At 41.2% G+C, this 22,802-nt stretch overlaps 1 protein-coding gene across 1 annotated transcript in view; it reads left to right on the forward strand.

Moving 5' to 3' along the window:
* FAM124A (family with sequence similarity 124 member A) overlaps positions 1-22,802 on the forward strand; it is a 109,962-nt gene that overhangs the window by 41,184 nt on the left and 45,976 nt on the right. The gene's annotated exons all lie outside the window — the stretch shown is intronic.

Here is a 22,802-nt window from a genome sequence, read left to right on the forward strand (position 1 = left end):
CTGCCTTTGGCATCTCGGTTTTCATAAACAGCTACCTGAGAGGAGAAAGCTGATAACAAGTTAGGCGACGTTGTCTTGAAAGGTTCTGGCTGATTGTATTTACTTGAATCGCAGGTAAAGTTGCATAGTTTCTGTTGGTTTTAGCATTAAACATCAGAAGTATAATCCACATATTGCAAAATGAAGTGAGAATTTGGCACATGTCAGATACCTGGTTCAAACTATAGCTAGGCCACATTGCTCAAGTCAAAAAAGTCACCTTGAAATATTTACGATTTAAAAGAAATAGGTAATTTTCAGATTTCTCTTTGAATTATGCAAATAATATATAATATTGTTTTATTAGTCACTGAACTAAACGCTATTTGTTTTAATTTTTATTTTGTATTGGAGTCTAGTTGATTTACAATGTTGTGTTCATTCAGGTATACATTAAAGTGTTTCAGATATACATATATCTACTCTTTTTCACGTTCTTTTTTCATAAGGTTATTATGGAGTATTAAGTGGAGTTCCTTGTGCTATACAACAGGTCCTTGTTGATTGGCTATTTTATATATAGTTTATGTATATGTTAATCCCAACCTTCTAGTTTATCCTCTGCCCTTCACCTTTCCCCCTTTGATAACCATGTTTGTTTTTGAAGTCTGTACATCTGCTTCTGTTTTGTAAATAAGTTTATTTCTATAATTTTTTAGATTCCACATAGAAGTGATATTGTATTTGTCTTTGTCTGACTTACTTCACTTAGTATGTTAATCTCTAGGTCCATCCATGTTGCTGCAAGTGGCATTGTTTTAATCTTTTTTATGGCTGTGTGATATTCCATTGTATATATGTGCCATATCTTCTTTATCCATTTATTTGTCAGTGGACACTTAGGTTGCTTCCATGTCTTGGCTATTGTAAGTAGTGCTGCAATGAACCCTGGGGTATATGTATTCTTTTTGAATTATGGTTTTCTCCAGATATATGCTTAGGAATGGGATTGCTGGATCACATGGTATTTCTGTTTGTTTTTTAAGGAACCTCAATGCAGTTCTCCATAGTGGTTGTACCAATTTATATTCCTACCAAGAGTGTAGGAGAGTTCCTTTTTCTCCACACCCTCTCCAGCATTTATTGTTTTTGTAGATTTTTTGATGCTGGCCATTATGACCAGTATGAAGTGATACTTCATTGTAGTTTTGATTTGCATTTCTCTAATAATTAGTGATGTTGAACATCTTTTCATGGGTTTTTGTTGTTGATTGTTTTTTTTCTTTTTTTTAGGGGGTGCTATCTCTATGTCGTCTTTGGAGAAATGTCTATTTAGATCTTGTGCCTGTTTTTTGATTGGATTGTTTGTGTTTTTGATATTGAACTACATGACCTGTTTGTATATTTTAAAGATTAATCTTTTGTTGGTTTTGCAAATAGTTTCTCCCATTCTTTGGGTTGTCTTTTTGTTTTGTTTATGGTTTCCTTTGCTGTGCAAAAGCGTTTAAGTTTAATTAGGTCCCAATTGTTTATTTTTGTTTCTATTTTCATTTCTGTAGGCTATGGATAGAAGAAGATCTTGCTGTGATTTGTGTTAAAGGGTATTCTGCCTATGTTTTTCTCTAAAGGTTTTATAGAACCTGGCCTTACATTTAGGTCTTTAATCCATTTTGAGGCTTTTTTGTGATGGTGCTAGTGTTCTAATTTTATTCTTTTACACGTGGCTGTCTGTTCTCCCAGCACCACTTACTGAAGACTGTCTTTTCTCCATTGTACGTTCTTGACTTCTTTGTCAAGGATTAATTGACCAAAGGTGCAGGGATTTAGTTCCGGGCTTTTTATCCTGTTCTATTGATCTATAAGCCTGTCTTGCACTGTACCATACTGTCTGTAGCTTGGTAGTATAGTCTGAAGTCAGGGAGCCTGATTCTTCCAGCTCTGTTTTTCTTTCTCAAGATTGCTTTGGCTCCTCAGGGTCTTTTGTGTTTCCATGCAAATTTTAAGATTTTATTATTCCAAAGCTGTAAAAAACTGCCTTTGGTAATTTGATAGGGATTGCGTTGAATCTGTAGACTACCTTGGGCACTACAGTCATTTTGACAATATTGACTCTTCCAATGTAAGAACATGGTATAGCTTTCTGTCTGTCTGTGTCATCTTCCATTTCTTTCATCAGCATCTTATAGTTTCTGGAGTACAGGTCTTTTGCCTCTGTAGGTAGGTTTATTCCCGGGTGTTTTATTCTTTTTGATGCAATGGTAAATCGGGATTGTTTCCTTAATTTCTCTTCCTGATCTTTTGTTGTTGGGGTATAGGAATGCAAGAGATTTCTGTGTATTAATTTTGTATCCTACAACTCTACCAGATTCATGTATGAGCTCCAGTAGTTTTCTAGTAGCATTTTTAGGATTTTCTTTGTGTATTATCATGTCATCTGCAAACAGTGACAGTTTTACTTCTTTTTTCCAATTTGGATTCCTTTTATTTCTTTTTCTTCTCTGACTGCCAACTACGTTTAAAAAAAGTGGTAAGAGTGGACATCTTTTCTTGTTCCTGAACTTAGTGGAAATGCTTTCAGTTTTTCATGTTTGAGTATGATGTTAGCTATGGGTTTGTCATATTTTGTCTTTATTATGTTGAGATAGTTTTCCTCTATGCCCACTTTCTGGAGAGGTTTTAACATAAATGGGTGTTGAATTTTGTCAGGAGCTTTTTCTGCATCTGTTGAGATGATTATATGTTTTTATTCTTCAGTCTGTTAATGTGGTGTATCATACTGATTTGTAAATATTGAAAACTCCTTGCATCCCTGGGATAAATCCCAGTTTTTCATGGTGTGTTACCCTTTTAATATATTGTTGGATTCATTTTGCTAGTTATCTTATTGAGGATTTTTGTGTCCATGTTCATCAGTAATATTGGCCTATAATTTTCTTTTTTGTGGTATCTGTGTTTGGTTTTGGTATCCGGGTGATGGTGGCCTCACAGAATAAGTCTGGGAGTGTTCCTTCCTCTGCAATTTTTCAGAATAGGATGGGTGTTAACTGTTCTCTAAATGTTTGATAGAATCTGCCTGTGAAGCCATCTGGTCCTGGACTTTTATTCGCTGGGAGTTTTTTTCATCACAGTTTCAATTTCAGTACTTGTGGTTGATTTGTTCATATTTTTTATTTTTTCCTGTTCAGTTTCAGGAAATTTGGTAAGAATTTGTCCACTTACTCTAGGTTGTCCATTTTATTGTCATATAGTGGCTTATACTAGTCTTTTATGATCCTTTGTATTTCTGTATCAGTTTTATAATCTCTTGAAATGTGAGAAAAGTTTTCTTCTGTATTTGAAGACTGCCAATTCTTTATGCAAAACAATGCATTTGCATAAGTAAAAATTAATGAAAGGACTTTGTTTATACTAAAAGTCCAAAATGAATGTGATTGTTTCTGAGGGAAATTTTCTTTTTTGCGTTATTTAGAATACTTCCCCCTCCTCAATCCCTGTAATAATATAAATGAAAGAATAAAGTAAGAAAGCTTGGCCTGAAACCCACTCGAAGGAACCATTGAAAGAATATTTCAAAGAAAAGTCACAGATTTAAATAGCTATACAATCTGTATGGGTACAGGCTTTTGAATTTAGAGCATCCAAGTATGAAAAGATTTGTATCATGGGGGTTTCAGGAATTTGGGCTTTTGTCCAAAATGGCAATATGTCAAAGAGTTAAATTAATGTGGGCAGAAATGAATAATGGTCCCCTCTCACAGTTCTTGATTATGGCCGTTTGAATAGGTTACTGTTCCTGCATCACTGGAGAAAGCAGCTCTCTGCTCTAGCTCGACACACCTGCCCACCCCTTTGTGAGTGTGTGTGTGTGGCTCCATTGTGTCCAACTCTTTGTGACTTCAGTGGACTATAGCCCATCAGGCTCCTCTGTACATGGAATTCTCCAGACAAGAATAATGAAGTGGATGCCATTCCCTTCTCCAGGGGGGTCTTCCCAACCCAGGGATCGAACCCAGGTCGCCCACATTGCAGGCAGATTCTTTACTGTCTGAGCCACCAGAGAAGTCGGTCCAACTCTTTAAGTTCCTTTTAAAAGTAAAAATTTATATGCTTCAGTCTTTAGCAAATTAAGATGTTTTGGTTGTGGGAGGAGGGACCCAGTGGAGAAAGCACCTTCCCCACCCCACCCCCCATTCTCCTTAGCAGTGTGTTTTCCAAGTTTCATTTTCAATTCATATGCTTTTGTTCACTTGGACGCAGTTATACATTGAAGACAATCTTGGTTGGGTAGTTTTTAGTTGCTTTCTTAAAATATAGATTGCGTGTCATTTCTTCATCCTGCCCCATTGACTTGACAATTCATATTTCAGAGACCTCCTTCAGTGTTTAATTCCTCTGAAGGAGAAAAGCTGAGAGGTTTGTTTCTGGGAGCTACTCAACCTCTTTTAAGAATTTGGAATTATTTTTTGTAAAATTCACTCTTTTATTTTTTTAATAGTTTCTTTACACTGGTGCATTAGTTCCTGCTGAACAGCAAAGTGAATCAGTTATTTATATACATATGTCCACGTTGCTTTTGGATTTCCTTTTCATTTAGGTCACCACAGAGCATTGAGTGGGCTTCCCAGGTGGCACTAGTGATAAAGAATGTGCCTGCCAAAGCAGGAGACAAAAGAGACGTGCGTTCAACCCCTGGGTTGGGAAGATCCCGTGGAGGAGGGCATGGTAACCCACTCCAGCATTCTTGCCTGGAAAATCCCATGAACTGAGGAACCTGGTGGGCTACAGTCCATGGGGTTGCAAAGAGTCGGACATGACCAAAGCGACTTAGCATGCATGCAGAGCGTTGAGTTCCCTGTCCTATACAGTAGGCTCTCGTTAGTTATCTATTTTATATATAGTAGTGTATATATGTCAGTCCCAATCTCCCAATTCATTCCACCCCCTCCCTCACTCTGGTGACCTGTGAGTTTGTTTTCTGCATTTCTGAATCTGTTTCTGGTTTGCAGACAAGTTCACCTGTACCGTTTTTCTAGATTCCACATATAAGTATATTATATGATATTTGACCTTCTCTTTCTGCCTTCCCTCTGTATGACAATCTCTAGGTCCATCTAGGAAGTGAATCCCAGAAGATCTTGCTGCAATTCCTGTTAAAAAGTGTTCTGTCTCTGTTTTCCTCTTAAGTTTTATATTTAGGTCTTACATTTAGGTCTTTAATTCATTTTGTGTTTATTTTTGTGTATAGTGTTAGGAAGTGTTCTAATTTCATTCCTTAACATGTAGCTGCCTAGTTTTCCCAGTGTCACTTGTTGAAGAGCCTGTCTTTTCTGCATTGTATATTCTTGCCTTCTTTGTCACACATTAGGTGGCCATGGGTATGTGGATTTATCTCTGGACTTTGCCCTGTTCCATTGATCTGTATTTCTGCTTTTGTGCCAGGACCAAACTGTCTTCATTACTGTAGCTTGTAGTATAGTCTGAAGTCAGGGAGCCTGATTCCTCTGGCTATGTTCTTCTTTCTCAATATTGCTTTGATTATTCGGAGTCTTTTGTGTTTTTGTACAAATTGTGTGATTTTTTTTGGTTCTAATTCTGTGAAAAACGCCACTGGTAATTTGATAGGGATTGCATTGAATCTGTAGATTGCTTTGGATATTATAGTCATTTTCACAATATTGATTCTTCTAATCCAAGGATATGATATATCTTTGATTTCTTTCCATGGTAGTTTTCTGACTTCAAGTCTTTTACCTCCTTCAGTCAGTTCAGTTCAGTTGCTCAGTCATGTCTTTTTGCTACCCCATGGACCGCAGCACGCCAGGCTTCCCTGTCCATCACCAACTCCCAGAGCTTGCTCAAACTCATGCCCATCAAGTCAGTGATGCCATTCAACCATCTCATCCTCCTCATCATCTGCCATCCCTTTCTCCTCCTACATTCAATCTTTCCCAGCATCAGGGTCTTTTCCAATGAGTAAGTTCTTCACATCAGGTGACCAAAGTATTGGGAGTTTCAGCTTCAGCACCAGTCCTTCCAATGACTATTCCAGTGAATATTCAGGACTGATTTCCTTTAGGATGGACTGGTTTGATCTCCTTGCAGTCCAAGGGACTCTCAAGAATCTTCTCCAACAACACGGTTCAAAAGGATCAATTTTTTCCAATACCACAGTTCAAAAGCATCAATTTTCTCCAATACCACAGTTCAAAAGCATCGATTCCTTGGTGCTCAGCTTTCTTTATAGTCCAACTCTCACATCCGTACATGACTACTGGAAAAACCCTAGCTTTGACTAGATGGACCTTTGTTGGCAAAGTAATGTCTCTGCTTTTGAATATGCTGTCTAGGTTGGTCATAGCTTTTCTTCCAAGGAGCAAGCATCTTTTAATTTCATGCCTCCTTAGGTAGGTTTTTTTCCTAGGTACTTGCATTTATTTAATGTGCTAGTAAATGGGATTGTTTCCTTAATATGTCTTTCTGATCTTTGGTTGTTAGTGTATAGAAATGCAAGACATTTCTATGTATTAATTTTGTATCCCACAACTTTACTAAATTCATTGATGAACCAATAATTTTCTGATGGCATCTTTAGGATTTTCTATTTATAGTATCATGTCATCTGCAAACAGTGACAGTTCTACTTATCCTTTTACAATTTGGATTCCTTTTGTTTCTTTTTCTTCTCTGATAGCCATGACTAGGACTTCCAAAATGATGTTGAATAAAAGTGGCAAGAGTGGACATCCTTGTCTTGTTCCTGATTTTATAGAAAATGCTTTCAGCTTTCACCATGGAGTATGATGTTAGCTGTAGATCTGAAGTATATGACCTTTATTATGTTGAGGCAGGTTCCCTCTTATCCCACTTCTAGAGAGTTTTTTATCATAAGTGGGTATTGAACTTTGTCATAAAGCTTTTTTGCATTTATTGAGATGATCATATGGTTTTTGTTCTTCAGTTTGTTGATGTGGTATATCACACTGATTAATTTGAATATACTGAAGAATCCTTGAATATCTGGAATAAATCCCACTTGATCAGGGTGTACAATCCTTTTAATTTGTTGTTAGATTTGGTTTGCTAGTATTTTGTTGAGGATTTTAGTGTCTGATTAGATGGAAAGAAAGCCTTCCACCTCCTGAAGCTCACCTCTCCTTTCTTGGAATTGCCTGATTTGGGGGGAGAGGCAGAAAGGTAGGTGGGTGGGGAGTTGCCAGCCTCTGAAGTTGCCGAAAATATCTCTCTATAAAATATATCTCAGAAATTTGCATTAATGTTTGATGATTGAAACTACAGCTTTCTGGAGCCAAGACCTGTGTTACACACACTAGAACTAATGTGGTACTTTGAACATAGGAGGTTCTCTTCATACATTTTCCTTACTTTTTCTTGAAGAATCATTTAAATAATATATACAAGGAAAAGTGCATATCATAAATACATGCTCGGTGAATTTTCACAAATTAAACCTTTGCCTGAGCAACACCCAGATGAAAAAACAATGCATAGAAACAGAAGAGGACACTTCTCTTTCCCCACTCTTGGGACTCCCTTCCCTTAAATGAACATATTAATTACTCCATATTGCACAAAGGAGTGGGGGCATACATGATCAAAAAGGGGGGAATATGGCCATGTTATCTGGATTTTTTGTCTTTATAAGGAAATCCCACATTTTTTTTTTAAAGACTTAGGTTGATTGACAAAGATATAGACCACATTAGAAGATTAATAAAAATAATTAAATAATAATAACTAAATACCAAAGAAACTTGAAATGGAGGAGAAATTTGGATAATGTTAGGAAAGTAAGGTAAACCATCTGTGAGACCCAAGATTCATGTCATTCCCTATTTGAGAACTCTGCCGTGGAATCTGTAGCCACTAGCCACACATGGCCATTTAAATTTAACATTGAAGTTAATTAAAATAAAAAATTCAGTTCCGCAGTCTCACTCGTTTCAAGTACTCAGTAGCCACATGTGGCTGGTGGCTACCATGTTGGGCCGCACACATACAGAACACTGCCATCATTGCAGAAAGTTCTGTTGTACAGCATTCTTCCAGAAATAGGACCCCAATTTGATTTTGAGTTCCCCAGCAGCAAAACCAGAATGGAACATCATCAGCGATGCATTTTAGAGTCCACGAGGCAGAAATAGATTGCACTTCAGATTGCTGACTCTGAGCCCTGGGAGCAGCGCTGCCCGCACCTTCTCATGTCCATCAAGGGGTCAGTAGCCTGCCTTCAATAGTGCATCTAGAACAACTGCACGGAGGCCTCCCAAGGCTTCCTTACATGGCACCTGCAGGGCGGGCAGGGTGCCCAGTCAATGTAGTGCAACAAAGACACCCCGCAGAGGGAGGCTGGGCAAAACCAGGTGGTCCCCACCTGCAGCTCCTGAGGACTTAACCCCAAAGGCAGGGATACACCTTCAGTCTTCCCAAAGTTGTTTCTCACAGCCAACTTTTTGGTAGATTGTAAGTGACAGTGAATTTGGCTTGTTTATTCCTGGCCCAGTCCCTGGAGCACACCTGTTCCCATGTAGCTGGTAAAGGATGGAGTCATTTATCCTGCAACTCACCTGAGCTGGGTTGTGTGTTGACGTCTTGAGATGCTCTGAGGAGCCTGCAAAGGACACAGGCCTGAATAGTAGCCTACCACCTCCCTTAGAGGTCTACCATGGGAGTGCCATGGGCTGGTCCACACCTTAAGAAGCAATTTGGGGTCCACCCAGACACACAGAGACACAGTTGAGGACTCAAAGATCGGTTTCACCAAGAGAATGTGGCTGCAGTTTTAGGCTGGAAAATGTGGAAAGCAGGTCACGCCATGTCTTTGGAGAGGCAAGGGAACTTAACAATGGCGTCTAAGCCTTTGGAGAACTTCTTCCATAGATGGTCACTGGCTGTTCTTTGCATTCTCAGAAGGCAAAGGAGGGAACTGGCTTAAACAGAAGGTTTTGTGTGTGCTAAGTCACTTCTGTCATGTCTGACTCTCTGCGACCCTGTGGACTGTAGCCCACCAGGCTCCTCTGTCCACGGGATTCTCCAGGCAAGAATACTAGAGTGGGTTGCCATGCCCTCCTCCAGGGGATCTTCCCAACCCAGGGATTGGACCTGCATCTCTTACGTCTCCTGCATTGGCAGGCAGGTTCTTTACCACTGAGCCACCAAGATTTAAGTAACATTTGAGTGAATGAGTGAAAGTCTCTCAGTAGTGTCCCACTCTTTGCAAACGCATAGCAGCCTGCCAGGCTTCTCTGCCCATGGAATTCTCCCAGCAAGAATACTGTAGTGGGTTGCCACGCCTTCCTCCAGTGGATCTTCCCAACTCAGGGATTGAACCTGGGTCTCCTGCATTGCAGGCAGATTCTTTACCAGCTGAGCTACCAGGAAGTAACGTTTAAAAGGCAAGAAATCCGGACAAGCAGAATCATTACCCTTTGAAAGAGCAGCCAGGTTCAGTCTTGGGGATTGTCTTCACTGGAGAGCTTTTAAGATTTCATCCATGCCAGTTCATTTATCTGTCATCTTCATGCAGCAAGGAGATTGTCTAAACAGTCAGTCCCTAAATACTAGGGTCATTGCCGCCACGAGGACAGGGAGATGGGTGCTGATGAGGATGCAAATGAGAGACAAAGTGGCCCCAGAGACTTTCTAAAACAGTTTTATAATTGTAGTAAAATACACATAACAATACACACAACAGAGAAGTTGACTATCTTAGTCATTTTTAAATGTACAGTCCAGTAGTGTCACTGCACCCACATTGTTGTACAACCATCACCATGGCCCATTTGCAGAACTCTTCATCCTACAGAGCTGAAGCTCTGTCCTAGTTAAACAGTAACCCCCATTCCCCACCTCCCTCTGGCTCCTGCCAACTACCACTGTACTTCCTGTCTCTATGCGCTTGACTGCTCTAGGAATCTTATATAAGTGGGATTGTACTGTGTTTTATCTTTTTGTGATGGGCTTATTTCACTTTGCATAATGTCCTCAAGGTTCATCCAAGTTGTAGCCTGTGTCAGATTCCCTTCCTTTTTAAATCTGAATACTATTCTGTCATGAACATGCCACATTTAGTTTATCCATTCATCCATTGATGGACACGTGAAATGCGTCCACCTTTGGACTATTGTGAATAATGCTGCTGTGAACGTGTGTGTGCAAATATCTCTTTGGGTCCATGCTTTTACTTCTTTGGGGTTTATACCCAGACGTGCAATTGCTGAGTCACATGGTGAGTCTATGTTTAATTTTTAGAAAAAAGTAGCTTTCATACTGTTTTCTGTACTTGCTGTGCCATTTTACGTTTCCACCAGCAACACATGAGGGTGAGACTTGTTTTTTGAGAAAGTAGAGAGGGATTTCTCTGGCAGTCCAGTGGTTAAGACTTTGCCTTACAATACAAGGGGGTGTGGGTTCAATGCCTGGTCGGGGAGCTAAAAACCCTGTTGCCTTGCAGCCCAAAAAGCAAAGCATAAAATGGAAGCAATATTATAACAAATGCAATGAAGACTTTAAAAAATGGTCCACATTAAAAAAAAAATCTTAAGAAAAAAAAAAGCAGAGAAAGACTTTGCTTTTTGTTTGTGGGGTACAGTGATGTCCGTGTTAAGTCACTTCAGTTGTGTCCAACTCTTTGCGACCCTGTGAACTATAGCCCGTCAGGCTCCTCTGTCCATAGGATTCTCCAGGCAAGAATACTGGAGTGGGTTGCCATGCTCTCCTCAAGGGGATCTCCCCAACCCAGGTATCAAACCCACAGTTGCTTACGTCTCCTGCATTGGCAGGCAGGTTCTTTACCACTGGCACCACGTGGGAAGCCCAGAGTGGTGTCCAATACATTGTATTCTGCACTGTAGGGTAAAGAGGGTGATGACTGGAAAGAAGTGAGAAAACATTGACGTAAGACAGTGATGCTTCACCTGACACCCTCCAGATGTAGATTCTACAGCAGAAATTCTTACAGCGCCATCCTTGGATCCCAAGCACAACCCAAGCACACTTGGATCCCAAGTGTGTGTGTATGTGTGTGTGTGTGTCTATGTGCATGATCATAAAAGGTGCATCATATCATCTCTCTCAAAATGAAGACTCTCCAAAGCTTCCCATGGCCCTGACAGCCTTTCCAGATGTTCACCAAGGCCCTTTTGTCAGCTGCTCATCTCTCAGCCTTTATCTCTCACTTCTTACTCCCTCTCTGCCTTCCACATCAGCCTGCTTTCTCTTCCTCAGAGGCAACAAACTCTTTCCTGCCTCAGGACCTTTGCACCTACCGCCTGGGATGGTCTCCTCCAAGAACATCACACAGTGGGTTCCTTCTCATGACTCGGGTTTCAGAAAGTCTCACCCGCACAGCCTCCTGACCAGTCACCTTACCTCCACCCTCGCTTGCCCACTGGACAGTGAGCAGGTCCCTTTAGAGCATAAGCCAGATCAGGTGACTCGTGTGCTCGGAACCGCTGCCTGTCCCCTCCCTCGCAGAGCCGGTTTCCTCCCAGTGGCCCTTCCTGCTCTGCCCTCCTCCCCTCACTGTGCCCCAGCCACCCTGATGTCACTCTTGATCCTTTGGATCACCCTGTGTCTGTTCTGTCCCTCTGCCTGGACCCCCGCTGCCCAGCTGGCCACGCGGATGTTCCCTCTCCCCCACCCCCACAATCAGGGCTCTGCTCCGTGTCCCCGCCAGCGAGACCTTCCCTGGCCACGGTGTGAAGGGCATCTCTCTCTCCCTTTCTCACACACGTGCCCCTGCCCTGCCAGCCTTTCCTCAGAGCGCCATCCCCTGTAACAGAGGTGCCGTGAACCAGTAGAGGCTTGTCTGTCTCCCCCACCAGAACCTGGGCACCCGGAGGCAGGGACTTTCTCTGTTTTGCCCACTGCTGGCTCCCTAGTGCCTCTGACAGTGCCTGGCACACATCAGACACTCACTGTTGAACGAATGAACAAAGAAAAGGAGACAGAGGGGAGACAGGTGGGAACTTGGGCTGTGCTGGGCAGGCCCCCTGGAGGCAGGCTGAGTAGGGAGAACCCTAGCTGGTGGTTAGAAATAGGGAGGAGAGTGACCAGGACCCAGAGGGGAGGCCGGGACAGGAGGCGCCCGCGGAGGAGCCCTGGGGCCATGGCGTCTGCTGGCTTCTGGCGAGCGGGCCTCCAGCACTGAATGCAGGGTAGGGGGCAAAGGGCACGAGTGGATGGTCCCCTACCCCCGCCCCTCACATCGGGTGAGAACAGTGGCCATGCCAATAGAAACCCCTCTTCCCTAGAGCCCCTCTGCTCCCAGGGGAGGTGGGAGAGTCAGACATGGGGCCAGACGACACACGTGACAACGTAACACTGTCCACCCTACAGACTGGTGCTTCTGCTTCCAGCTGCCAGAGATGGGCACAGACCGTCTCCAGTTGGTCAGCTTCTTGCCTGGGGAAGCAAGCGCCTATTCAGGGAAGAGTTTCCCCAAGAGATACTGGGTTGGCCAAAAAGTTCACTCGAGCTTTTGTACATTTTTATGGAAAACCCCCATTTTTTTGGCCAACCCAAAAATAATGATGTGATGGTGAATATCAGTTGGTTGCTCAGGAGTTGCCACGTGGCTTAGTGCACTCCAGTACCTTCCTTACTGCACCCTCTCAGCGTGTCTACCAGCGGGGGGACCACTTGCACCCCTGCCCTGCAGACACACCCCAGACATTTAGGTCAATACCTGCCATGCCCAGAATCACCAACAGCAGAGGAGACTGGGCGCGCACATGGGGACTCAGGAGCCCACACCAGCTGTCTTGCTCCCTGTTCTTTTCTAAGGAACCCAGCTGGGACCTGGGCACTGCATCTGCCAGCACCCCTCCAGCTTCAGCAGCCCTGAAAATCACAGATTCTCTGGGTCCCCCCTCCAGAAACTCAGATCCAGGAGGTGTCGGGAGAAGGGCCTGAGATCCTGCATTTCTAACCAGCTCCCGGGTGCTGAGGACCACAGCACCCTCTCTACACGGTCACTCGCTCAGGATAGTCTCAGCAGGACTACCCAGTTGTCACTGCATGTTTGATTAGCACTTCCTGGGGCACATTCCCTCTAAGAAGTTTATTTTAACTGTGCTTAGTAGCAGGCTCATGACAGACCATCGAGAGTAGAAGTCATAATATTGTGATGCTCACTCGCAGTATAATTACATGTACTGAATCGCTGTACAGCTGAAAACCTAACACAGAGCTCTGTGTCAGTTATAAGACTGACCGTATCCTGTTCCTAGCCCCAAGCCTGGAGTGCAGGGCACAGAGACTACTCAGTACGCGTTAGCTTGTCCCTCCGCCCCCTTGGTCTCTGGGCAGGCCTGCAGTGAGTGGCCCAAGGAGGATAGCATCCACACATGGAGCAGGGAGGGGTGTGAGTGAATGGGAGGCCACTGAGCTCAGAACACTTGGTCAGGGTTTCTGGCTCCCAGTCCAGACTCTAAAGAAAACTGCTGTTTCCAGCCAACCACGTTGCCTGTACTGGGTTAGTTTATCACCGCACATTGCCCAGGGTGGCTGAAAGTCACCCCCAGAATATAATTTCCTAGAGCATCTTCTGAGTTTGATATTCCTGCAGAATATGTAAGTGACATGGGAGCTCTTTCAGGCCTGGAAGGAAGAGTAATTTTCTATCAGGTTAAAAAAAAAAAAGTGAACTGGGCTTATAGGCTTTTGCAGGACTTGGAATCAGATCTTTGAGGGAGAGGAAGGAAAATGAGGGATTCTAAGCAGTGTTTTCTGCTCTCAGTCCTTATAGCAGCTTTCCCCCGTGGCCTGCCTACCTCCCCTGGCTTATTTAGTTTGGTCTGTCCATGGCTCTGCTTCCAAAGGGGTTTGGTTTGGCGGTGGACCTGGAAGAAAGGGCCGCTGATTTTGTCCATGGCAGGTGGCTCCCAGTAGGTAGGGCCGATCCACTGAAGGCCACATTGTGCCTCTGAGTAACTAACTACAGGGGAAGGGGACGGTCCAGCGCCAAGGCTGGGAGCTGTTCAAGTCGGCAGACACTGTGTCTCCACTCAGTCAGATGTGGGACTAGAGATGGACCAAGATGAACAAGAGAGTCCCGTGCTCCAAGTTCATGGCTGGTCCAGACCATCCCATGGAGTGTGACACATGTGAGCTGTGGTGTAGGAAAGTGGGGTGCAGTGGGTTTGCTCCAGGGGAGCGTCTCCTTCCAGGGCAGGGAAAATAGGAAGACCACAGCAGAAGGCTTCTGGGAGCCAGCAGTTAGGAGTTGGGGGGGTCTCGATCCCACCCATCTAGACTAGGTCCTGTTGGGACAGTGCTTAGGGTTTGGCTGAACCTTCAAACACCAGGCTGAAAGACCTACTTTAATTTTCCTTCTATGTTAATGTATTCTTTGTTAGCTCCCAATTAGGTATCCTTTTTATTGAAGTATAGTTGATAACACAATATTATATAAGTCACAGGTGTATGATATAGTGATTCACAATTTTATACTCATTTATACTTATTATAAAATATTGTCTGTTTTTCCCATGGTGTACAATATATCTTGTAGCCCGTTTTACACTTAATAGTTTGTACCTCTTAACCCCCTACCCCATATGACCCCTTCCCACTTCCCTCTCCCCATCGGTAACCACCAGTTCTCTGTATCTGTGAGTCTGCTGCTTTTTTGTTATATTCTCTAGTTTGTTTTTTAGGTTCCACAGGTATGTGACATCATACAGTGTTTGTCTTCCTCTGTCTGACTTCTTTCACTTAGCAGAATGCCCTCCAACTCCATCCATGTTGCTACAAATGGCAAATTTTCATTCTTTTTATGACTGATTAGTATTCCATTGTATATTTATACTATATCTTCGTTATCCATTCATCTGTTGATGGACACTTACATTGCTTTTATATCTTGACAATTGTGAATTTTGCTGCTATGGACATTGGGGTGCATATCTTTTTGAATTTTTAGGGGTGCATATCTTTTTGAATTAGTGTCTTTGTTTTTTTTCAAACATATATGCAGGAGTGGAACTTCTGGGTCACATGGTAGTTCTGTTTTTAGGTTTTCAGTTTGATATTTTCATTAAAAATTTTTTTATTATATTTTTTAAAGATTTTTTTTTATGTGGACCATTTTTAATGTCTTTATTGAATTTGTTACAATAGTGTTTCTGTTCTATGTTTTGGTTTTCTGGTCGTGAGGCATGTGGGATCCTAGCTCCCTGACCAGGGATCAAAGCCATACACCCTGCATTGGAAGGCAAAGTCTTAACCAGTGGACTACCAGGGATATAGTCTCTATTGTCTCTATTACATTTTTATTAGAAAATAATCAAACCACATTACTCAAAATATTTTGGGGAATTAGAGATTTCAAAATAAATTACTACCACCATAACAGAGCATTATGATATATTTTCTGCCAGTTTTTTTTGGTCATGTAAGCTGTATATGTTATGTCAACTTTCTGACAAATATGAAGAGAAATACATACATACAAAGGGAAACTCTGTATTTCTCACTTGTCCCCAAGAAAGATAGGAAAAGAACCTCTTGCTAAAGGGCCTCAGACCTTTGGGTTAGACTTCTCTCTCCCACCACCAAACTTCCAACCACCCAGATGGAAGGTCAAACATTGTTCAGACTTTAAGGAACTTTCCACTGGATTCTTGGGCTTCATGCTGGGAGAATGAGCCCCGGGATCCTCTGGAATTTTCTGCTCAAAGAATTTCTGTCTCCCTCTTTGTACTCAGATACAGGAAGTCTAGGTTCCACGAGTCAGGATTTTGTCACCTCGGGGGAGTCACCTTCCTCCTGGGGTAGTCTGGAAGGGGGTGTGTGTGAGGATCCACTTAATATGCATTAGTGCGGCTGTCACAGTGTCTGCCCACAGCCGGTGCCCAGTAAACACCTGCTTCTGGAAAAAAAAACAACAACCCCGTATGTCAAGCACAACTGGCCTCAGAGTTTTAGAACCACTCACCAGGCCACGTGAGAGGGGAGGGGGATCCACTGTCGCCCCTGCTGCAGTTGGTGGTGGTGGGGAAGTCTGCAGGCCCTCAGCGGAACCTGCCCTTTCCCACTGAGCGCCGCCTAGCTATGACCCCTCTCTCTCTCTCTCTGTCTCTCTGCTATCTGGACCAAGGGTGGGGAGTGGTAAACAGTGGGCCGTGAAGGGAGGCAGGAAGGAATAAAGGAAGGACTAAAGGGCCTCAGTGATGGGAGGCAGAGCCTGGACAACCTCCAGGCCAGGCCTGCAGGGCACTCTGTCCATCTGCTGCAGAAAGCTGTGTGCCACCAAGCTGCCGCTGCTCCCAGGAGACCAGCTGGGACTCTAGACCAAGCAGAGAGCACTTTCTCTGTGTGCACAGGAAGGAAACGGCTGGGTTTGACCATCCTGCTCTGCCCACAAGGGGCCTGAATGGTTTCCTGCCCCCTGGACCTCACTGCATCTCTGAAGATGCCTGTTCGCTGAGTCCTTGCCTGCACAAACACGAGGATGCGCACCCTGGTTCACAATTACCGTAGTTAACAAGTGATGGGGCCACATCTCCACAGTGTCGCACAGAGGGGATCTCCCTTGGTCAAGTGAGCCTTTTCTAATGGACTTCAGACCCTATGACCTATAAGTAGGGGAAATGTGGTTAAAACAGGAATAAACTCCACCTGGACACACAGATATCTCCAGTCCACCTTGGGGTGGAAGCAGGTCAACGGTATCCCTCATTTCACATCTACTGATTGAGAATATTATATAATGCTATTTTTCTCCAATTCTTCTTAATGTTTATATATGGCATTTGTAAATTATATACTGATTTCTAAAATATCTTAAGTATATGTATATATACACACACACACAGTATTCCTCTCTTGTCAGTTATTAGTTGACTGTGTATATGTGCTAAGTATATACACACACACACACACACACACACACACACACACACAGTATTCCTCTCCCGTCAGTTATTAGTTGACTGTGTATATGTGCATACATGTGTGCTCAGTTGCTTCAGTAATTTCCGAGTCTTTGCGACCCCATGGACTGTAGCCCACCAGGCTACTCTGTCCTTGGGATTCTCCAGACAGGAATACAAGAGTGGGCTGCCATGCCCTCCTCCAGGGGATCTTCCCAACCCAGGAATCACACTCTCATCTCCTGCACTGCAGGCAGATTCTTTACCACTGAGCCACCAAGGAAGCCTGACTACATATATGCAAGGATTTATTTCTGGGCTGTCAAGTGTGTCCCACTAGTCTATGCATATATTTTTATTCCACTACCATACTATTTTGATCACTATAGTTTTATAATATAGCTTGAAATCAAGAAATGTGATGTCCCCAGATCTGTTATTCTTTCTCAGGATTTCCCTGGGTATTCTGGGCCTTTTGTGGTCCCATATAGATGTTATCATTTTTGGGGGCTCCAAAACACTGCAGATGGTGATTGCAGCCATGAAATTAAAAGACACTTACTCCTTGGAAGGAAAGTTATGACCAACCTAGATAGCCTATTAAAAAGCAGAGACATTACTTTGCCAACAAAGGTCCATCTAGTCAAGGCTATGGTTTTTCCAGTGGTCATGTATGGATGTGAGAGTTGGACTGTAAAGAAAGCTGAGCGCCAAAGAATTGATGCTTTTGAACTGTGGTGCTGGAGAAGACTCTTGAGAGTCCCTTGGACTGCAAGGAGATCCAACCAGTCCATCCTAAAGGAGATCAGTCCTGGGTATTCATTGGAAGGACTGATGCTGAAGCTGAAGCTCCAATACTTTGGCCACCTCATGCGAAGAGTTGACTCGTTGGAAAAGACCCTGATGCTGGGAGGGATTGGGGGCAGGAGGAGAAAGGGACGACAGAGGATGAGATGGCTGGATGGCATCAGCGACTCGATGGACACGAGTTTGAGTAAACTCGGAGTTGGTGATGGACAGGGAGGCCTGGCGTGCTGCAATTCATGGGGTCGCAAAGAGTCAGACACGACTGAGCAACTGAACTGATAGATGTTAGAATGGTTTCTTCTATTTCCGTGAAAAAAAAAAAAATGTCACTGGTATCTTAATAGGGATTGGATTGAATCTGTCTTTGGGTTATGAATAGTTTAACAATAACAGTTTTTCTAATCCGTGAACATATAGGATACCTTCCCATTCATTTGTGCCTTGAATCTTCAGTTTCTTTTATCAATGTCTTGCAGTTTTCAGTGCCAAGAACTCACACTTCTTTGGTTAAATTTATTACTAAGTACTGTATTGTTTTTGATGCTATTGTGAATGAGATCATTTTCTTTATTTCCTACTCAGATAAATTAGTAGTAGTTTATAGAAAAACTACTGATTTTAATATATGTTAATTTTGAATCCTGCAACTTTTCTGAATTTATTGGTTAGCTTTAACATTTTTTGGTGAAGTTTTCACAACGTTTTATATATTTGCAAATAGAGACCATTTTACTTCTTGCTTTCCAATGTTGATGCCTTTTATCTTTTTCTTGCCTGATTGTTCTAAGAGTCCATGCTGTGTGGAATAGGAGTGGTGCGACTGGACACCATGGTCTTGTTTCCAATCTTGGAGGGAAAGTTTTCAGCCTTTTACCAATGGGTATGATGTTAGCTGTGGCATGATATATAAGGCCTTTAGTATCATGAGGTATGTTCCCTCTGTATCTAATTTGTTAAGAATTTTTAACATGAATAGATGTTGAATTTTGTCAAATGCTTTTTCTGCATCTATTGAGATTATCATTTGATTTTTCTTTGATTCTGTTAATGTGATATATCATATTGATTGACTTGCATGCATTGAACCATCCTTGTATTGTGGGACAATCTTACTTGATCATTGTGAATGATCCTTTTAATATACTACTGAATTTGGTTTGCTAGTGTTTTATTGAGATGTATACATCAATATTCATTAAGGACATGGCTTGTAGTTTTCTTCTAGTGTCTTTTTCTGGCTTTGGTGTCAGGGTAATACTGTCCTTATAAAATGAATTTGAGCATTCCCTTTTCTTCACTTTTTTTGGAAGAGGTTGAGAAAGATTTAATTCTTTAAATGTTTGTTAAAATACATCAGTGAAGCCATCTGATTCTGGGGTTTTCTTTGTGGGAGATTTTTTATTACTGAGTTAATCTGCCTACCAGTCATTAGTCTGTTCAGATTTTCTATTTCTTTATGATTCATTCTTGCTAGGTTGTATGTTTCTAACAATTTTTCCATTTCTTCTAAATTGTATGGCACTTAATTTTTTTATAGTATCTTCTTATAACCCTTTGTGTTTCTGTGATATTAGTTATAATGTCTCCTCTTTCATTTATAGCTTTTAAATTTGGGTTCTCTATTTTTTCCTTGGTTTGTTTAGCTAAAGTTTTGTCAATTTTGTTTATATTTTCAAGAACCAACAGTTAATTTGGTTACTGTTTTCTGTTGTTTTCCTGTTCTCTATTTCTGTTCTGATCTTTATTATTACCTTCCTTTGGCTAAACTGGGGTTAGTCTTTTTTCTAATTTGAGGCATTAGATTTAGGTTGTTTATTTGACATGTTTCTTGTTGCTTATGTTGGTATTTTTTTTTTTTATTGTTATGAACTTTCCTCTTACAACTGCTTTTTCTGTATCTCATAAGTTTTAATATGTTGTTTCATTTTCATTCACCTAAAGGTACTTTTCAGTTTCTTCTTTATTATTTGACCCAATGATATTTCAGAAGAGTGTTGTTTAATTTCTATGTGTTTGTGGTTTTTCCAGTTTTTCTCCTGTTACTGATTTCTAATTTCATGCCATTTTGGTCAGAGAAGATACTTGGCATGATTTCAGTTTTCTTGAATTTGCTAAGACTTATTTTATGGCCTAACATATGGTCTATCTTAGATAATGTTCCATGTGCATTTAAGAAGAATGCTCTGTTGTTGGTTAGAATGTTCCATACATGTCTGTGAGGTCTGCTTAGTTATAGTGTTGTTCAAACTTGCTGTTTACTTATTGATTCTCTGTCTGAATGATCTATCCATTGTTGAGAGTGTTTCACCAAAAAATTCAACTATTATTTATTGTTTATTTCTTCTTTTGCTGTATTAGTTTTGCTTTACATACTGATGTGCTGCAGTACTGGGAGCATACATTTTAAAACTGCTGTATCTTTTTGAAGGATTGACAACTTTGTTACCATATAATGACCTACTTTGTATTTTCTTTTAAAGTTCTATTTTGTCTAATACAAGTATAGCTAGTCCTGGTTTCTTTTCTTTTTTTGTTACCATTTGCTTTAAATATCTTTATCCTTTTCTTAAAGTCTGTATCTGTTTTTAAAGCTAAAGTCAGTCTCTAGTAGGTAGTATATCATTGGACCTTGCGGTTTTTTTTTAATCCATTCAACCATTCTTTGTCTTTTGATCAGAGAATACAATCCATTTATGTTTAAAGTAATTATTGATACTTAAGGATTTAATAGTGCCATTTTGTTCATTGTTTTCTGGCTGATTTTTAGATCCATTGTTCCTTCTTCTTCTGCCATCTTTTTTGTGTTTTGATGTTTTTTGGTATTAGTATGCCTTCTTTATCATATTCTTTTGTGTAATTACTATAAGTTTTTCCCTTGTGGCTACCATGAAGCTTACGTAAACTATCTTAGAATAAACACCCTATTTTAAACTGATACCAAGTTAACTTTAATAGCATTCCTAAAATTTTACATTTTTACTTCTCTCCTTACGTTTTAGGTTTTGATGTTACACATTATATATTTTTATCTTGTGTATCTCATAACAGATCATTGTAGTCATAATTTTTACTCACATCTTTTAACTTTTAAATTAGAGGTGTAAATGAATTACACACCACCATTACCATATTACTAAATTTGACTATATATTCACCATTACCAGTGAATTTCACACTACCTTGTTATGCTTTGAAGTGAAGAAGCGAAGTCACTCAATCGTGTCCGATTCTTTGCAACCCCGTGGACTGTAGCCCACCAGGCTCCTCTGTCCATGGGATTTTCCAGGCAAGAGTACTGGAGTGGGTTGCCATTTCCTTCTCCTGGGCATCTTCTTGACCCAGGGATTGAACCCAGGTCTCCCGCATTGCGGGCAGACACTTTACCATCTGAGCCACCAGGGAAGCTTAGTTTTTAAAAAAACAGTAAAACTGTGCTTTAATAATGTTAAATGGCATCCTTTTACTTCCACTCAAATAACTCCCTTTAGCATTTCTTGTAAAGTGGGGTTAGTGGTTAATTTTCCTTATACAAGTATTTGTTTGTTTGGCAAAGTCTTTATCTCTACTTCATTTTTTAAAATTTATTTATTTTAATTGGAGGCTAATTGCTTTACAATATTGTAGTGGTTTTTACCATACATTGACATGAATTAGCCATGGGTGTACATGTCTCTACTTCATTTTGAAGGAAAGTTGTGCTGGGTACAGAATTATTGGTTGACACTTTTTCTTACAGTATTTTGAATATATCATCCCATTTTCTCCTCGCCTTTAAACTTTTCTGTTGAGGCCCACATCTCTCGGGTAGCGGTGTGTTGCACCCAGCCACACGTCGGGATCAGGGTCCAGTGAGGAGAGCCCTTCCTCCTGGGACATGGGGTGCTGCTGGAAAGGTGGCTGCCCCCTCACCCGTCACGCACCGCACATTCTTAGGGACCCTGGTGCTACACCATCCGTAGACAACCTGCTTCTGGGTTGGGGTTTCATACCTAGCAGAGCAGCTCCCTCACTGTGGACTATTCAAAGTCAGTCCTCAACAAAAGGGTGTGAAACTAAAAAACAAAAAAGGAAAAATAAATAAACAGATAAAATAAATTAAAAAAAATTTTTTCTGTTGAGAAACCCACCAGTAGTCTGTGGCAGTAGCTTTGTATGTAACTTGTTTCTGCTCTATTGTTGCTTTCATAATTCTTTGTCTTTTGACATTTTAATTATAATGTCTCTTAGTGCCGTCTATTTGGGTTCAACCTATCTGGGGTCCTTTAGGCTTCATGGATCAATATGTCCATTTACCTTCATGGGTTTGGGAAATTTTCAGCCATTACATTTTATTTTATTTATTTATTTATTTATTTTTATTTATTTATTTATTTTTAAATTTTTTATTTTTTCCATTTATTTTTATTAGTTGGAGGCTAATTACTTTACATCATTGCAGTGGTTTTTGTCATACATTGAAATGAATTAGCCATGGATTTACATGTATTTTTAAATATACTTTCTGTCCCTATCGTAATTACTGTCCTTCAGGAATTCTCATAATGTACGTACCATTTTCTTTTATTGTGTTCCATTAGTCCAATAGGCTTTCTTCACTATTTTTCATTTGTTTTTGTTTTTGCTTCTTTGACTGGATAATTTCAGCTATCCCGTCTGCTAGTTCATTGATTTTTCTTTTTCCTGCATTGTTGAGACCATTTTTGAAGCTGTCTATGAATTCTTCAGTCATCATATGTTTCAGTTCTAGGATTGCTATTTGTTTTATGCCCTCTGTTCTTTGTTGAACTTCTTGTTTTTCATGCATTGTTTTCCTAATTTCACATAGTTCTCTGTGTGTTCCTGTAGTTCATTAAACTTCTTCAAGAGGGTTATTCTTAACTTTTGTCCAGCTCTTCATAGATCTCCATTTCTGGGGTGAGTTATTAGAGTTTTATTAGTTTCCTTTAGTGATTAATATTTACTTGATTTTTTTTGTTTGTTTTTGGACCCTTGATTCCTTACATTGGCATCTATGCATTTGAGTGTTTTCTTTTCTAGAACACTGCGGGTTCTCTTTGGAAGGGGCAGTTCTTTACTAGTTTGCTCAGCTTAGTGTTCTGGACTTGCTGGCTGGTAAGATAC

The sequence above is a fragment of the Odocoileus virginianus genome, chromosome 8 (assembly GCF_023699985.2).
Source record: "Odocoileus virginianus isolate 20LAN1187 ecotype Illinois chromosome 8, Ovbor_1.2, whole genome shotgun sequence".
NCBI classification, from domain to species: domain Eukaryota; kingdom Metazoa; phylum Chordata; class Mammalia; order Artiodactyla; family Cervidae; genus Odocoileus; species Odocoileus virginianus.